General features: G+C 37.5%; 1 protein-coding gene across 1 annotated transcript in view; it reads right to left on the reverse strand.

Moving 5' to 3' along the window:
- Nucleotides 1–18,611, reverse strand: part of GFRA1 (GDNF family receptor alpha 1) — a 291,272-nt gene that overhangs the window by 22,194 nt on the left and 250,467 nt on the right. The gene's annotated exons all lie outside the window — the stretch shown is intronic.

The raw sequence follows: 18,611 nt of genomic DNA on the forward strand, positions 1-18,611 counted from the left end.
AAGTGTCGGGCCTCGGGAGCCCGACACTCGAGGGGGGGTCCCTCCACCTCCCCAGCACTCCCCGCCTGCTGCCCGCTGGACCTGCCTGCCTCCCCGGCGGGCTGCGAGGTTCCTGAGACCGTGCCGGACGGGACCGGCTCTGTCGCGGCCTGGGAGACTCCGGGGGCCGCGCCGCCGCTTCAATCGTCCTCCTCCACCGCCGCGCAACAGCTGGTTTCGTCTGGCGGCGCGTCGGCGGTCCGGAAGGCTCGGGAGGCCGCGCCGTCGCTTCGGTCGTCCTCCTCCCCCGCCACACAACGGCTGACTTTGCCGGGCGGCGCGTCGGCGGCTCGGAAGGCTCGGGAGGCCGCGCTGTCGCTTCGGTCGTCCTCCTCCCCCGCCGCACAACAGCTGACTTTGCCTGGCGGCGCGTCGGCGGCCCGGAAGGCCGCGCCGCCGCCCCGGACGTCTTCTTCCGCACAGCTGACCGGCGGAGGCTCGGGCCCACTCACGGCGGCCTGGGAGGGTTCAGGGCTTACGGCTGATAGCAGGACCGCCGTTTCGGGAGCTATGAATGACCACGGGCGGTTTCGGAGTTGGGCACGGCAGGGAGGTGGTGAGGGGGTGGAGCACGGTGGCGGCCACGCACGGGAGGAGGCTTACCTGGTTGGGCGATGGGCAAAGGGGCTTGTGGGGGAGGGGTGGGGAAGTTATAGAGAATGGGAGGGCATGGGCGTGTTTGGGTGGAGTATGGGTGGGGGTTTTGGGTGTGTATATAATAGCGTTGGCTGCAGATAGCGGCCAACGCTGGCTTTGTTTCTTGTTGCGGCTGTTGCCTTGAAGAATAAAGTGCTTGCAGATCGCAGCGGAAGTCTCTCGTTCCTGTGTTCGGCACTCTGCCCTGCTTGCTGCAGGACGAGTTTTGACAGCAAGCTTTGTAATTTTCATATAATGTATCTGAACATCAGCCAATGAAATTGCATCAAAAATATATTCAGCCTTTTGTCAAGGAAAAGAAAAGTGTGCCAAAAGCACTGAAGGAGAAATTGTATGGCTCTTGTATGGTTTGATGGATGTGTTGGTATTCATTTTGTTTCATTTTTAAATTTCAAAAAAAGATTAGGAGTTTTAGGACTCAAATAGCTGTCCGTAAGAAAGCCAGCAGACTCTTTGGAATGTAAGTCTGTACTACAAAGGCATTTTGAATTAACATGCTGAAACCGTACTTAAGTCGATTCTCACATTAAGATATGCCAGCAAAAGTTAGTTGCTTGTTCTTCTACTAGCTGCATGTCTTAACATGTGCAAACCGGGCAAGTTTCAACTAACACTGGATTTATAGATCAGTGGGGGAAAAAAAAGAAGTAACAGATGATGCACAAGAATTACTTACCTGTTGTTTATAGAAGGATAAGACTGAGTACTGTTCAACCATTGAGTATTGGAACACATCGAGCTCTTTTGACAATTTTTGGAAAAATTCATATTTACTCATTCACATTCTCTTTGCATAAATCTGAGTTAAACCTTATTCATGTCACCAGTTATATCGTATTATCATTTTGCATTCTTTAGTGATTCTAGGTTTGCTGTTTCTCTTTATATCACTATTTTTTTTTCTTCTGTTACTGACCTAGGGAAGGAAGGCCAGGCCATTGAATGTGCTGCAAAAGGGTGTGGTGGGAATAGAATTAGGAATAAAATAAACACAAGAACCGCTGCCTAAGTGGAGCAGCAACATTTTAAAAATATCGCTTCTGGTTATAGAATAATGGTAGCACTATTGGTGATCTACTTTTCATAGCCAAAATTCTGGGAGAACTCTGCTGTGCCTGGAAGAACATGTTCTGTAGTCTAGTGGTGTTAGTGGTACAAACTGTCCATAATTTCAATTCATGTTTTTATATACTGTAATACAGGTAGTCTTCCACTTATGACCATTCATTTAGTGGCTATTTGAAGTTATGATGGTGCTGAAACACTTACAACTGCTGCAGCACTTCTGTGATCACAATCCAAGTGCTTGTTAACCAACTTGCATTTAAAGTATATTGGTTGCAGACTGCATCCCTGCAGTCACGCGATCATGTGATTTGGGTGTATGGCAGCTGGAAATTATTTATGATGGTTGCAGCATCCCCAGACCACATGGTTGCCATTTGGAACCTTCCCAGGGGGCTTCCCACGAGCAAAATCACTGGAAGAAGCTGGACTTGCTTAATGATTGCATTACTTAGGAAAGGAAGTTCCTGCCCCAATTGCGGTTATAAATCAAGGGGCTACCTGTATCTAAAGCTATCAGTGTGAGTACTGCCATCATATGAATCCTTCACTTTGTAACTGCCAGTAGACAAAATGAAATGGTAAGAAGGGTTTCTTGCTTGCGAGGCTGCCACAAGGAGGATGGGGTCAATTCATTTTCCAAAGCACCAGAAGGCAAGACAAGAAACAATGGATGGAAATTAATCAAGGAGAGAAGTAACCTGGAATTAAGGAGAAACTTCCTAACAGTGAGAACAATTAACCAGTGCAACTGCGTGCCTTCAGACATTGTGGGTGCTTCATCACATCAGAAGAGACTGGACAGCCACTTGTCTGAAATGATATAGGGTCTCCTGGTTGAGCAGGGGACTGGACTAGAAGACCTCCAAGGTCCCTTCCAGCTCTATTCTGATTCTGAAATTCTAATGTCTAAAGAGCCCCCAAATCAGAGATAATAACCCCAGTATCTATATCCTTACCATTCTCATGAAAAACAAAAAAGATACTAGTAAGGGAAGTTACTGTCTACGTGTTCAGGTTTCTAAAATTCTACTGAATTTTACCTACTGTAACTCTAATCTTTTCAGCTGTGGTTAACTAAGAGATTTTTTTCCTCTGATCATAATTGTGTAGTATAATTATAATTGCACTAGTATTGTAGTATTGTCGGATTGACAAATGTGCAGATGAATTCCCAGGGATCTTTATTAGGTAATGGATTTAAATTTATTAAAACTGGGAAACCCCTTAACTTACAGTAGCCTGATTTCCATATATAAGATTATATTGGAATGGCTTTTTAAAATCACCATTAGAGAAATATGGCATTACTTCCTTTTTTTTCCAATACATGCTTTAGGAAAAGAGACAAGTAATAATTTAAAAATACATATTAAGAAAGTTTTAAGTTTTTATCCAACATTTAAAAAAACAGTTTTGCTACATGGTTTATTCTTGACAGTATAATTTCAGTCCCTGAATTATATTTGTTCTCCATTAATAAATTTTCATAATTAGATAATTGGAAGCATAATCCAATAACTGTGGTTTCTTAATTTTGTTAAAGATATGACAGATCTACTGGGAAAAATGTTTTAGCTTTTTTCTTATCTTAAAAATGTGAGATTTCAACTAGGAGGGGGAAAGTGTTTTGATATGCCTATTTGTTCTCTTGAAAACAATGCCATGCTTTCTTATTGGATATTTTTTTCAACTTCCAAATCTTCATCAAAACCATTAAAATTTTCTGATGGTTTCCTATACATATATCAAGCCCCATTTTAACCAAAATCAGATAGCTGTTGACACCTGCTATGAGATCAAAGTCCCAAATGTCACCTCAACCAATGAACCTTGACTGGGAAAGGTTCAGTGTCAATATAGAGTTATCCTTTTCTTTGAATTAGGAGAAAAACACAGAACATGGGATAACATATCAACCCCTAACTGTAGCCTCCAGGGTGCTGTTCAGCTGCCACTAATTTTTAGTAAAATAACTTGCAATTGAATGTATGGTTTTGATAAATCTGAAGAGAATGGATCCACATATGAAGAAAATAGTTAAGATTTGTGGTTTTTTTAAAATTGCATTTGTCCACCTTTTGCTATAACCACATTTTTTGTCCTATTACATATTCTACAAGGTTCTTATAGCTACTGACTGAAAAAAATTGAGCAGCCACAGCATTAAGCAATTCCAACTCCACATTAAACAGAAAAAAAGGTTAGAATCAAGTTCCCAAGAAATTCAAGGCATGTGTTTCACCACTCAGAGCTTTAGTCCCACAGGACAAGTAAAGAAATTGCCTAAAAGGAAGACAATTACAGCTGTGTGGAACACACTTATAAATCATTTATGTTGCACCTTTAATCTACAAGGTGGTGTGTAATATAATATTGTACTCCACAATTACTTTCTTAAAGTTTGATACAACATAGATCAAAATGGCATTGATAAAAGTAATAACAAGGGCAACTTTGAGGCCCAAGAGAATTGGATGGTTTGAGCACCAATTAATTTATTAGAACAAATAGATACAATCTTATTAACACAGAGGAGGAATACAACAAACAGCATTTCAGGTTCCCATTGATTTTAAAGTCAGTAGATGAAAGTGGGTGGCAGTCTACATGCTCCAGGAGCTGAATAACAAATTGGGGAGTGGGAAATGAGCTGGATTAATGCTAAAATCTCTTATTCAGATAAGGCAACCGATTGGAATATACTACAATAAAAGGTCATGGGGATGAAATAAACATGATTTACTTCCAGTCAATAATTGTAAATGCACACTGAATATTATAGACAAAGAATAAGGCAGGTTAAAAGCAGAATAAAAACTTATTTATGTGGAAAACTTTAGCAACACACTAATGGCTTTTATTAAGAGTGTATGTTAAACACTTCAGTAAAATGTCTGCACTTGACTTACTCTTTCATAAATGAGACCTAACTTCTGTAAACGTTTTGGCATCCTATGGAGATCAGACCAAGATGGATTTTTTTTCCTAGGTGGTCTTGGTACAAAGTGAGGTAATTCTAATGTATGTCTGGAAGTGCATGCTTATAAACTTCTATTTTACACATTCATAGACAACACGTTTATCATTTATTATTGTGGAAGCAAAACTGTGGTGTGATAGTATACTTCAGCATGCATTACCATTCTCTCCCTTTTTGAAACAAAAGACATACATTTCATGATGTTACTTATAGCTTTTGCTTTTTTAGCTTAAAAGGAAGTAAATGTATTGTCATGCTACAATGTCAGCCATCAAAAGTACAGAGCACAGCTCTGGGGTGTCATTCCTGGAAAATATAACAAAGATCCACTAACAGTCCTTTCTGTTAAATTATAAGGTTACTTCTCTTACTTTCTCTCTCTTTTGGACAGGGCAGAGACTTGTGCAAGCTTTTGAGCTTCACAATAGTTGTCAGGTACCTCAAATCTGCTCTGGCATTCTTTAAATCAGACTTTCACCTCGGGTAATAATGTTCAGTATGTACAATTGCCACCTGAGTTAGGATCAGAGCAGCTTCAGACTCTCAAACTTCTTAGAGATGTGGATTCCTTGTGATCCCAGCCTTCACATTTCTTTCAAATGGGAGGCTGGGTGAAGTTATAGAAAGATCAGTAGAAATGATTAAAGGACTGAACCAGCTTCCCAAAGAGGAAAAGTTACAATGTTTGAGTTAGTGAGTTAGTTTAGGGGAAAAAAAACCTAAACAAGCAATGGATAGTCTTGAGTTGCTATGCAGCTTTGTCCAGTCTTATGCATACTTATGTGGATTTGGATTCAATTAAATTTTCTCCCTGGAAGTGGGGAAGACGACCAAGTTTTGACAAACTTGATAATAAAACAGGTAGAGGTGGTCTAGAGGTGGTCCTTGACTTATGGCAAGTCACTTAGTGACTATTCAAAGTTGCAAGAACCTCACTGGGGGAACTTGTGACCTGGATTCAAAATTCTGATGGTTCGTTCCTCAGTGGTCATGTGACCATATATTGGGTGCATTTACAACTGTTTTCAGCTTCCTGAGGTCACATGAATGCGTTTTGTGATGGTTTTGCTAAAAGCCAGCATTTCTCTTTGAAAGACCATTCGCAACAACGTTATATTATGGAGTGGAAAAAGTGGATTGATTACATCCAGAACAAATATGGGACTAAAAAGTTTCATTTAGCATTTGTATAAGTTTTGATGTGATATTAGTATTGCTTGTAGTCATTTTACATGAGCTAGAGTGCGATAGACTTAATAGTTTATTGTTGTTAACATATGGTTGTTTATGTTTGTTTTTACCTTTATACCTTGTATTTAGCTCTGGGAAGTCGGGGAGGGGGGAGGGGGGAAGGGGAGGGGGGAGGGTTAGGGAGGGCTAGGAAGGGTTGGGTGGGGGGAGGGGGGGAAGGGATTGTTAAAGATAAAATGTATTGAAAAACTTTTCAATAAAAAGCCAGCATTTCTCTTCAGATTTTTGGCAAAACTGGATCTGTAGCAAACAATTGGTTCACCTAATGATCATAATGTTTGGTTATGCAGACTGCTGCAGAAAAGCTCATAAAATCAGGTAAGTCACATGGGTGATGTAGCAGATGACCAGGTTGAACCCCAGGGAGAGACCAAGTATGTTATCAGTCTCGACTCCTTTCATGACCACACATGCCAAACTTGAATTCCATTGACTCTCACCTATGTCCAATTTGCTTTGACCTTAGTAGTTCAATTCTTATAGAGTGTTAGCATGCAGTAATGGAATTGTTTGAACCACCTTGCCTCTTGATTTTTTGAGCCTGACAGGTGACCCATTTATTCAAACATGTTTAAATCATGGCTGCTATGGGAAAACTGAAACATTGAGAATCAGAGAACAGATACATATATTGAAATCATGTAATCTTTATTGCCAATTCCCAACAACTTGCCTCCAAATATTTCATATACCTATATAACTCTGTATCTATATATACTGTATACTATCTGTCTGTCTGTCTGTCTGTCTGTCTGTCTGTCTGTCTATCTATCTATCTATCTATCTATCTTAAAATCAAGCTTACTTTACTTTTAGTGAAATGCCTCTGATATATATTCACGTCAGGTCTCAGAATAATGTTTCAAACCTTTTTAAACCTTGTGCCTTTCCTCTGAAAAATACTGTCACCTTTCACTGGTTTAATCATACCATGGAGGTGATATTTATCTCGGCCAGCTTTGTCCTTTTATCAATGATGACATCTCTCATCAGTAAAACAAATGCTACACTAATGTGAGTAGGTACCTCTTTCATGAACCTTGCATTGTGGTGTTGAAATGTGAGGGTAAAAAGCATTCTGTAAAAGCCCAAGGACAATTGTATTCATGTCATGCATTCTGAAACTTAACTCCTATTATTCAAATTACCTAAAAAGATTGAGAAAGCTATTTCCACAGTGTTTAAGAATTAAAGACTAAAAAGCATAAAAGGTCCGAAAAGGCAATTTTTTTAATGAAATTTGAATCCTTCAAAGAACAAGAGGCCAATTCCTCTTGCTAAAGTAAAAATACAGTATTGACTGACTAGAACGTGCATGTAACATATTCTAACATTCAGCGTTTCTGTTTGCTGAACTTATTGCAGCCCTGTGGTAATATTCAGAGCAGGTAAATAAAGGATACACCTATGACAATTACATAGCTGCAACAGAATAATTAATTTGGGCTACTACTCTGAAACAATAGTTATTTAGGAAAAAAAATTCTTAAGTGAGCCAAGTGTATCCAAATGTGAACCTTATGACCATATTTTAAAAAGTTATTACATGCAATTGTGGACAATCTGTGGCTTTCTCAACAATTATTGAATTATAGCTTCTAATAGTTCATATTGTTTTTAAGGACTATGAAAAAGAAATTCCTATTTAAAGAATCGAGGCAATGTGAATTGCACAGAACCTTCATCTTCAGGTTTTTGCAAGAGTCAAAGCTGTTGGGAAAGCAAGTCCTTTCAGCCATGCTAGAATTAGTAGACCTGATTTAACAGCATATTAAGAAAATGCTTAGACTGCCTCAATACAAGGTCACAAAATATGATGTTAGAGTGTTGCTGTTGTTATTTTAATTTATTTGTTTCTTAGTGAAGCAAACCCTGAAATGTTGTGATAAAACCTAGGCTTTACAAGTGCATGCAGTAGTGATAATATTCCACTTCACATGGTCTGTTCTTGCCAAATTATAGGTAAATAGGCAAAAATGCAAAATATAAGTACTATTCTAAAAAAATGTTAAAACATATAATTGAGATTCCTGTATTTCAACTATAGAGTCAAATTTTATTCTTTATTCCCTTTTACAAATATCATTACATAATCAGAAGTGACACATGCAACTGCCAGAAGAGACCATTGACTATATTTTTGTGTGTCTGAAGAGCTTTTATTAACACCTTTCATAAATTGAATTCAATGTCATAAATTGAATGGCGAAGACTCCCCAAAAAACCCAGATAAATTTGTATACGTATTTTGGCAGAATATTAATTAAGATCAGGAAATGGGTGGAAAAACAGTAAGAAGCATAAATACTAGCAGAAAAATGTTGGGTAATGTAAATGTATTCTGTTGTGAGAAATAATTTGTTAAAGGAAGCAAAAATGGGCTGAAGTCATGGAAGTGAGGGTTCAGGACAAACAAACTTAAGCTGAGCACAGCAGAATGTGCTATGCAATCATATCTGTGTGGTTAAAAAAATAAAATAAAGAGATAGATCAAAAATGACTCGATGTTCACTGAATGTGGATGAAATACAGAAGCGAATGACCAATCTGAAAGACATAGGCTATGGTGACTTGGTTCCATAAAGAAAATGACTAAGGATAGAACTTAAAGAGGAACTTACACATTAAAAGAAAAATAAATACTAAAAGAAATAAAAAATATGAGGAACATAAAAAAGTGAGAAGCCAGAATTTAAGGAAAAGTATTACTGAAATCAAAGTAAGCACAGTTTGCAGTGATAGAAAAGTATGGAGAGATACTTTTGACTTTAGTTCTTTTTATTTTTCTTATTTCATTCCTTTAACATCTTTGGATTAGTATTTCTGATTTCTTTTAAGTTCACTGCATAATGTTTTTTACGTCAAAGGAAACATAATGATGGGCATCCATGTATCAATATTAAACCATTAGAGGTTAAGATTTGAATGGTATAAAGTTAAAATTTCGTAGGAAGTAGTTTCCACGGTGGACATTGGGTGGAGGATTATCCACTATCATATCAGTTTTGCATCATATTTTTATTATTCATGTAGGAGAGGACTGTGATAAAGTAGTGAAAACAAACAGACTATTTAACTGAAATGCAACTTTTTCTTTTTAGGAGGACAATAACAATAAAATATTACTGCTTGTTTTAGAGATGTTCAATAGCTTTTGACAAAATGCTAGTTTTATAAGTATTTACTTCTGCTTTTAAGAAGCATGTTCATCTTCAAATAAACAATTATTAAGTCACAAAACAAAATTGCACGATTCTTATTAAGGTAATCTGTTTTTACAGTTAGCTATAACATGCTACACTTATTATGACACAAGAAAAATGCTTACTTTTAGAATCTCTATTTTCTCACTCCTCTTAAAATATTCGTCACTGATACTCTAATTCTACTATTTTTTAATCCAATAATACGCAACTGTATACTTGGTATACACTGTACAAATTAATGTACAAAGTAATATGCATATTTAATTGTCCCAGCTTCTGCCAACCTAGCAGTTCGAAAGCACGTAAAAATGCAAGTAGAAAAATAGGGACCACTACGGTGGGAAGATAACAGCATTCCGTGCGCCTATGGCGTCTAGTCATGCCGGCCACATGACCACGGAGACGTCCTCGGACAAGGGCTGGCTCTTCGGCTTTGAAACGGAGATAAGCACCGCCCCTTAGAGTTGGAAACAACTAGCATGCATGTGCGGGGGAACCTTTACCTTTAATTTATTGGCTTCCTGCATGTATTAATTTTATTTGATTGGTACATTTGATCTGATTACCTGATAGTAGATCAAAGGTATTCACAGACAGAAGAAGAACATGTGAACCATATATATATATACTGTACATAGTTTTGGAAAGTATTTGTCTACAGAAAAAATCTTGGTCGTTATTTTTGAATTTATTTTTCCTGAGCAAAGATACTTTAACAAGAGCTTTATAGAAATAGTTTCTTTTGAAAAAAACAAAAAACAGCAGACATTTAGGATTTCTCTCTAATGCAGTTTTTAACATACACCAGACAATACGCAACCTTTTGGCTCATCCTTTCAAAGATACTTCCTTAACTAAACAGGCAAAAAAGCAGGCAAAAAAAGCAGTGGGAGCAGTAGTGACTTCCAACTTTCTGTCAGCTTCCACATTGATGTTCCTTGTGGGAAGCTGGCAGACAGCATCAGAAATCACACTTCCTCCTCTTCCTCCTCAACTGACCTATAGAACTGCCTACCAGTTAGCTGAGGGGAAGCAGAACAAAGGAGGCCATGAAATTTGAGGAAAATGGCAGCCCACTCTCCAGCATGTCTCCAGGGAGGAAGAGGTCTCTCCCACTGACCACTGACATCTGCAAGCCAGTTTTTGTCAGTCAGCCTTGCTGCTAGCTGAATGGGTGCAGGAGTGGGAGCAGGAGCAACTCCTGACTTCCTCTGGCTTCCCCACTGACTTTGCTTGTGGAAAAAGGCACATGAAAAATCACTCCTGCTCTTCCTCAACTGATTGCAAAACTGGGGGGAGGGAGGAAAACTGCAGCTTGCTCCCCATTATGGTATTTCCCCAAGGGTCCCTCCCTCCAGGGAGGAAGAGGTCTCATCTATCCACTGACAGTGGCCCCCAGCCAGCCCTACCTCACCAACAGGCATCTGAGTCACACGCTCATCCTACCCTCACCACTCTTAAGACATTTCAAATTTTAGCCTCGGTTCCAAAGCAGACAATTGCTACTTGTCTGTTGACCCTTATTGTCAGCCAACTGGATGCAGGGGCCAGAGGGAGGGGAAAAGGGGGGTGGGGATATGACACTCCAATCTTCCCTTGCACCATACACCCTATAGATTTCTGGGAAGTGTGGTTCGAAAGTGTCGTGGCACTGAAGCAGCTACAATTTCCCCAAATTTTATTCCCATTTGAGTCCTGCCTCCTGGCTTTCCATAGGTTAGCCCCTTTTGAATTACCTTGGTTCAATAACTGTTGCCCAATACCTTCTGATTTCACCCAGTTGAAGGTTACAAACAAACAAACACAAGAATTTTAGAAGTATAGACGTTTAACTTAAATACTTGCTCTACGTATGCACCAGACCTTTGTATACAGGACGCAGAAAAGTTCTAACCCTGAAGAATATTAATTTGATTGTCATTTTCCAATTTTCCAAGACCAAAGTATAGAAAAGTAAATTTTGCTACTGTTTGTTAGCCTTCCCAAGTAAACTAGACAGGAAACAGGACTGGTTAAACTAATTCTACATTGTTATAAGGCTACATTAACAAAATCTTACAACTCTGAAAGTGCAAACTTCCCACCCCGTTTTAATTATTTCATTAAGGCAGGTATTTCCCTAAGTTTCTTTCTTCATTAAGCCAGTTGGACCTCTTGCCTCGCTTTCTGACTGTTTCCTAGGCAGTAATTCTTTTCCTAGTTCCTCAAGTTCCTCTGCGCATTGCATTACACTCTTTCAATTTAATCTTTAATCTATATTGTTAACAAACAGTAAATCTAAAACTTTTACTTGCTGCCTGTAGCTCCATTTGTGTAATCCAGAATCTTTTTAGAGTTTTCATTATATGATTCTTGAAACTTATCGACAATGTTTCCTAGATTTCAATCAGAATACAGAAACAAATACTGTAAGCCTAATATGCTTTTATAAAGTTATTCATAAAAATATTCAAATCCTACCCCTAGCATAAGGCCTCATTCACTTTGATTATTTCTCAGTACCTATCTTTATCCAATCAAAATTAGAGGTGCAACCCCTGAGCCCAGATCATTCTTGATCTTAGCCAACAGTATTTACTCTGATTTCCAGCAGTTCTTGCCCTATCTATCTTACTACTTTTACCATTCCACTTTACTCTCTCTCTCTCTCTCTTCTCATTTTTTTTTCTCTCTCACACACAATCGCACACAAACATATAGATATAAACAAAATAAATGCTTGTATCAATTTTCCCAGACTGTAACATTGCAGAAACATGCCGTTTTGTTCCTAGTAAAATCTAATCTCTGTTTGATTCTCTAGTTATTTCGCCTCTAGAGACCTTAAATTCATTCTTAAAATACCCTGGAAATGGAAAAGTAGACTACAACAAAGGCTAACAGAGATTCTATCAACATTTGTAGAAGCTCTAAGGGGTATTATGCTTTTGCCTCTGAATTTTTATTTATTGCTAGGAAGAAAGAAAACCCTTGTGCAATAAAATGAAGGTAAGAATTTGATTAATTTGTATAAATGTCATGGAAATTGCCAAGTACTAACCTCCTGAGTAGAAAAGCGCAGAGCATTAGGTAGCCTGCCAAACTGCCATGTCAGAATTAATTGCCCATCATAATATCAGCAAGCATAATACAGCCTCAGCCACTATGGATGCATTTATTTCTCAGGCTTCTTGTAACTGGTCTAATGAAAAACCAAGGAATAAAGGAGCTCACTAATTTACATGATTCCTACTACTTTTGTATGCTGAAAAGCTGTCAACATTGGAACACAATAAAGTATTTGAAGACAGACTCCCACATCAAACCAAACCATGATGCTTTTAAACCACATTATACCATCAGACTGAGCCAAAAATATCCAAAATATATAAGTGGACTTCACATTTATGTTGGAAATATGAACAACACTAAGGGACATTTTATTATATTTGGTGGATAGAAAATTTCAGGTTAAAATACACACGTTGGTTCAGAGGGTCTTTAAAGATTAACACACAAATTGTGACCATGAGGTTTTTGTTTTGGAATTGATGGACAAATAGCTGGAAAAAAAATGACAGAACTTTGTTTCTGTACACAATAACTGCAAGATTATTGCATGCAGAGAGATGAAATAATTCAGTGTTATACACAATGGAAGAATGGATGGTAAAGATGATGGAACTTGCTGAAATGATTAAATTGACATTTTTGTTTAGAGAAAATACAGCTTCTATGTTCATTGCTGACTGGAAACCCATTATGGACTTTTTTGCATAAAGGAGAAAATGCTTATGATTTATAGTTTGATGACTCAACAAAATAGATTATAGAAAAAAAGCATATGTTTTAACCACAGAGCAAGAGGTAATTTATAACTATTATAAAGAAGCTTGGAAGCTACTTCTTTCTATCTTTCTTTTCTACTTTTTTCCTTTCTTGCTCTTTTATCTTTACTTTCTTTTTCTTTCTTTTTTTCTCTTTCTTTCTTTCTTTCTTTCTTTCTTTCTTTCTTTCTTTCTTTCTTTCTTTTTCTTTCCTTTTCTTTTTCTTATTATATTACTTTCATATTAGTTTTTATTTTCCTTTTTTAAAATATTTGATAAATTATATAAAAAAGAATAAAACTAAATTAACCATATTGTGATTTAAGATGTTCCAGTATTCGGCAGTGCTTCAAATCTGATCTCTATTAATGCTTCAGAGTACACAGAAATGGAAATGTAGTACCAGTCTACAATATTTTAAAGCAACCTCATAATTTTTTGGAATCATGAATCACTCCTGAAGTTATACAGTCTTGAGAATAGTCGTAACTGATTTAAGATGCTAAAGAGAAAGGCTATTTTTTTGTTCCTGTTTGCTTTTTGAAGACTGAATATGAAATGTTTCAAAACCTAATAATAGTGTTTACTAGATCTTTATTTTGATTAAAACATTTAGCATTAATTAAATGGATCAGCTTGTTGAAAGCCTGCATAGATGTCAACAATTACTCATATATTTATTTATACGGAATTTAATATTACAATTTTTATCTTGCTTTTCCACCCTAGAGTCCTCAAGAAGGTTAAAATAAAAATGATATTTAAAACCATAATTAAATCATCATTACTCAATTCCCAAAGCTTCACGGAAGTAGGAAAATATGGAGTTTTTTTGCTAGCAACTTAGGGAAGTTGCAACTGTGATGATAATCGATAAATTCTGACTGCATAGATAGAATCTATGTGATACCCAATTATATCTTTCTACTCTGGCCCAGCCATGAGAGGCTGTTCAATTTCTGTTTGAATGGGGAGTAAACACCTCTGATTCAGTTCTACCAAGACCGAATGGCTGTGGTTGTCTGGAATAACCAGATTTAGGGATGTTCCATCTTTGTCTTTGGATGAGGTAGCCATTCCCCCTTCAAGGCTGGTGTGCAATTTGGAGCTGTTTCTGGACACACACCTCCTGTTCAATGAAAGGTGGCAGCTGTGTTCAGGAAGGCCTTGGCACTGCTTTATCTGGTCTGCCAGTTGCACCCTTTCCTGGATTGCAGGTCCCTTCAGATATTCATATCCTGGTCATCTCATGGCCTGATTCCTGAAGTTTGGTCTACATGGGACTTCAAAGAGGGCAATGATGAGCATCCCCTAGTATGCCCATGCAACACTTCTGCCTCTTTAGCTCCACTGGTTGCAAATTTGCTTCCAGGTGCTATTCAGAATGCTGGTTCTTACCTATAAACCCCTATATATCATACAGACTGCTTATTTGAAGAACCATCTGTTCCATTGTATTTATATTTTTTCTAATATATTTTATTGATTTTTAAAAAACATAAATCACTTAATAATTGGTGAACAGTGTGTTGTCTGGGTTACATTTGTAAAACAATCTTAACAATTGATTTCTATAATCCATAATCGACACAATAGTTTTAATTGATTTCCTCTTTTCCCAAAATATCCTCTTTTCCCAACATTTCTTATTGTTTTGATAGATAACAATTAAATATATATTTTTCCAATAGTCCTAAAAATAATAATCTCATCAATATGATATTTCTTTTCTATCCAATCATTCTGGTTGTCTTATCATAGATCCTGTTACAATCCTTATTTTAACTTGTTTCTCCCACCAAATTCTAGATATTTTTACTGGTTAAGATTTCTCAAAAATTAATTACATTTAAGAATTTAACTCTATTTTTCCATATGAACCATCTCACACTTTTAAATTTCTTAAGGGATAGATAAAACAGTAGAAAAAAGAAAGAAAAGCAAGAGTAAAGAAGCATAAAAAATAACACACTACTTAAAATATATATCCCTCCTAAGCTAATATGTATTTATTTCCTAAATTTCTTATTCTTTTTAACCATAATTAAAAATCTGTTTAATCTTTAAACGTTCCATTTAATACATCTCGTCTTCTAATCCTTTAACTCTTATTCAAAATATTTTTATCCTTTATAATTTTCTTAAATTCAATCACATTTAAATTTCTAAAACATTTCCTTTATCTAAGTCATTTCCATTTTTTTAGATTATATCAAGAAAGAGAACAAAAAAGGGCAAAAAAGCATACCATATTACAGGGGTTTTCAACTTTTCACCATTGTTCCCCTTTTAGGATGTTGGCAATATCCGAGTACCACCAGTCGCCTAGCAAGGTGTCAAAAACTTGATGATCCCCCCCAAAAGGAAAAAAGTGATGAAGTACAGGTAGTCCTCAACTTACAACAGTTCACTTAGTGACTGTTCGAAGTTACAATGGCCCTGAAAAAGTGCCCCCCAAGCCACAGCCAAGGAAGAAACCTGCCTGCCCACCCGGCAGCGCTCTTCCTCCTGTCTGAGGTTTTCATTGTTGTGAGCATTTCTGTTGAGGATTGGCAGCGAGGGTGGGGTGGGGTGGGTATTTGGTTTTTATTCCCCCCCCCCTCTTCTGGGTGATTGCAGCAGGTTTTGGTCACTTCACATGACCCTGAGACACTGTGACCAACATAAATATGAATCAGTTGCCAAGCATCTGGATGTAAATCACAAGACCCTGGAAATGCTGTAACATTCCAGCTGATCGGTGCTTCTTCTGGGCTCAGCAGAGGCACCAGGATCAGCGCTGAGCTCCAGCTGGAGCCTGGTGCTGATCCTGGCACTTCCGCTGAGCCCCAACAGCCCTACAGCTCCAGCCATCTCTCGCTCAGGCTTGTGAGATGCTACTACCGGTTCAGCTCATTCCCCTCCCCCACTACCACTTTTCCAGGATGGTATCGTACCACCTGCTAGGTGCCAATGTACCACAGGTTGAAAAGCCCTAGAATTCATCCCTCTTAGAGTAACATATATATTCCAAAACTTTTCTATTTCTTTAACCATATTCAAAGAAATGTTTCTTTTTAAAGTATTAAGTATTTCTTAGTTTTCACTTTAGTCTTTTTCTTTTGCCCAGGGTCTTTCTTAATCAATGTATTTTGCTGAATCAAAAAGTTTTTCCATATGTTCGTAAATGTTGCTCTAGATATAAAAAGTAAATCAGGAGAAGTGTCTTTGTACAGGACTTCTGCCTTTCCATGTTTGTTGAAAATCTTTTTCTTTTTCTTTCTCTCCACTTCTTTTATCATTTCCTTTCTTTCCGATGTTCCTGACATCTCTACAGTCCATTTTATCCAATCTGTTTTCTGGTCCTCAGATTTCCTTGGAGTTTAAAGGGATAAGTTGTTTTTTTCCAATTCTTGTGAATTTTTTTCCACTAGGATTAAATCATGTTTCCTTGTTTTGTTAAGTTCCATCTTTAAGTCTCTATTCTCAATTCTATATCCATTTATCTGTTTTATCTGCTCCTTCTCTGTTGTTGTTTTCTGGGATTTTGTTGTTGTTGTAGAGTTAACTTGGAAATAGATTGATTTATATTTTCAAAGTTGTTTTGGATTTCTTTGTGGTTTAAAGTCATTGTTGTTTGAATTAGTTGCAGTATACTATATATCTCCTACTGTGAAGTATTTATGTTTTCTTGATATATTCTTTCTACATGTCTCTGATCCATATTAGTCAAGAATTTGAGTTTTCCTCTTCCTTTCTTTTCTCTGAAAATAGCTTTAGAGTCCCAATTAGATAGATATTTGTAATCCAAATAATTCAAAAAAGTTTTTTTCTGAAATTTATAATTCTCTCTTTGCCTATAGCCCAGATTATTGTCTTTTTTGCTCACAGATGTTCTTTGTTGTTAAAGCTTTGAAGATCATAGACACAGATTAGTTTTTCCCAGATTTTGCCAGGTCTTATATTAAAGTCATAGCTGTCATAGTCTTCATCTGCCACTAGATGTCAGCAACTATTTGTTTTTCAATTTCCAAAATGAACAATTTTCTTTAAAATGAGAGTCTCAACCATTCAAACAATTTTAGATTTATCCAGATTTGAGTTTTAAGTTTCAGGTTTTACATTTATTTCACTTCCATATATTTTGATCCTCTGTAAAAAGATTAATTTGCCGCTTCCATTAGTATAAGGGTGGGGCAGAAATCCCCCTCCTTCCCTTTTGGAGGTATTTTGCTTCTTGGCTATCTTTTCCAGGAAATTAAATGTAAAACAGAACAGAGAAGATCGAATTCCTCACCCAGTTTCAAGCATGCTGTTCACAGTTGTGCTGGTTAGTGCTTTTGGACTTCTTCAGTTGCTAGTAGCTTGGGCTGGTTGATGCAATTCGGCCAGCCTTTCTCCTGTCGGGTTAGAAGGCTTTTCCCAAGTCGAACAGAACAGCTGCCACCATTCCAGAATCTCTGGAGCACACTTCTTTCTTGTTGCCTCTCTGGGGCAACTTAGACACATTTACGGTCCTCTGGCAGGGTGAAATTAGCTGTGGGGATGTGGAGAATCCGTAAGCCCACGACCGGTCACTACAGCACAAAACCGGAAGTCCCTGTTCCCATTATATTTAATTTGATCAGGCAGCGATAGTACGCTTGCAAACACTCATTGGGACCCTGGAAGTATGCCTTCCAGGTGGTAGCACCAACTTTCTGTAATGAGGTTGTCTCCCAAGATCCAAATGACCCCTACCATTCTAATGTTTTAAAGGAGCCTGAGAACCTGACTTTCACACAGTCCTTTGATGGTGTTGACTGAAACCTCTTTTTTAACCTAGGTTGCTGTCTTTTGTTTTCACTTGGTTCATTTGCCTGTCATGTCTACCCTTTTTGTTTCTTGTCATTTTCAATGTCTTGTTTTCATGGTTTAATGTGTAATAATGTGTAAACTACTCAAAGTTGGGTAGTGGCATCATCATCATCATGTTGTATGGAACAATTCTCCTGATTTTCCTGTAGGGAGAATCTGTTGAGGAATGTCTAATGGATTCAGCTAAAGCCAGCAGAGACGAAGCCATAGCAAAAAATAAAATAAAAATGGTGGTAACATTGACTTTCCATGATTGTCTCCCTCTCCCTCCCTCAAGTCCATTCTTTTTTTCCAAAGCACAAGATGCAGAAAATGATAGATAACTGTAGGAAAGTTAACGAAAAAAAATGAAATACCTAGGTAGGCATGCAGACTTCAATCCAAAGGGTTGGAAAAAAGAAATCTTCACAACATATTGCACTTGAAATGAAATAACTGGAGATTGGGCCAAAATTCAAACTGGCTTCAAAAATAAAATAATTTGTTTCCCCAAATCTAGTCTGAACAGAACTTGGATGATGAGTATCGGCGCATGTAAGTGACACATATTTTCAGAACTGTAATAACTGCAGCTGTGTAGCAGCTACATTTGGCATGGAATATAAAATTCAGCTCTGTAGTATTACATATTTTAAGGCTTATTTTTTGAAAACTAATTTTCTTTTATCCTGTTCAACACATGTTTCCCTTATCATTTATTTGTGAAGTGTCACTTTTTTATATTGTTATTGAAAATCCAAATGCTATTAGTCCAGCATAGCAACTTTC

The sequence above is a fragment of the Vipera ursinii genome (assembly GCF_947247035.1).
Source record: "Vipera ursinii genome assembly, chromosome: 5".
Classification (NCBI taxonomy): domain Eukaryota; kingdom Metazoa; phylum Chordata; class Lepidosauria; order Squamata; family Viperidae; genus Vipera; species Vipera ursinii.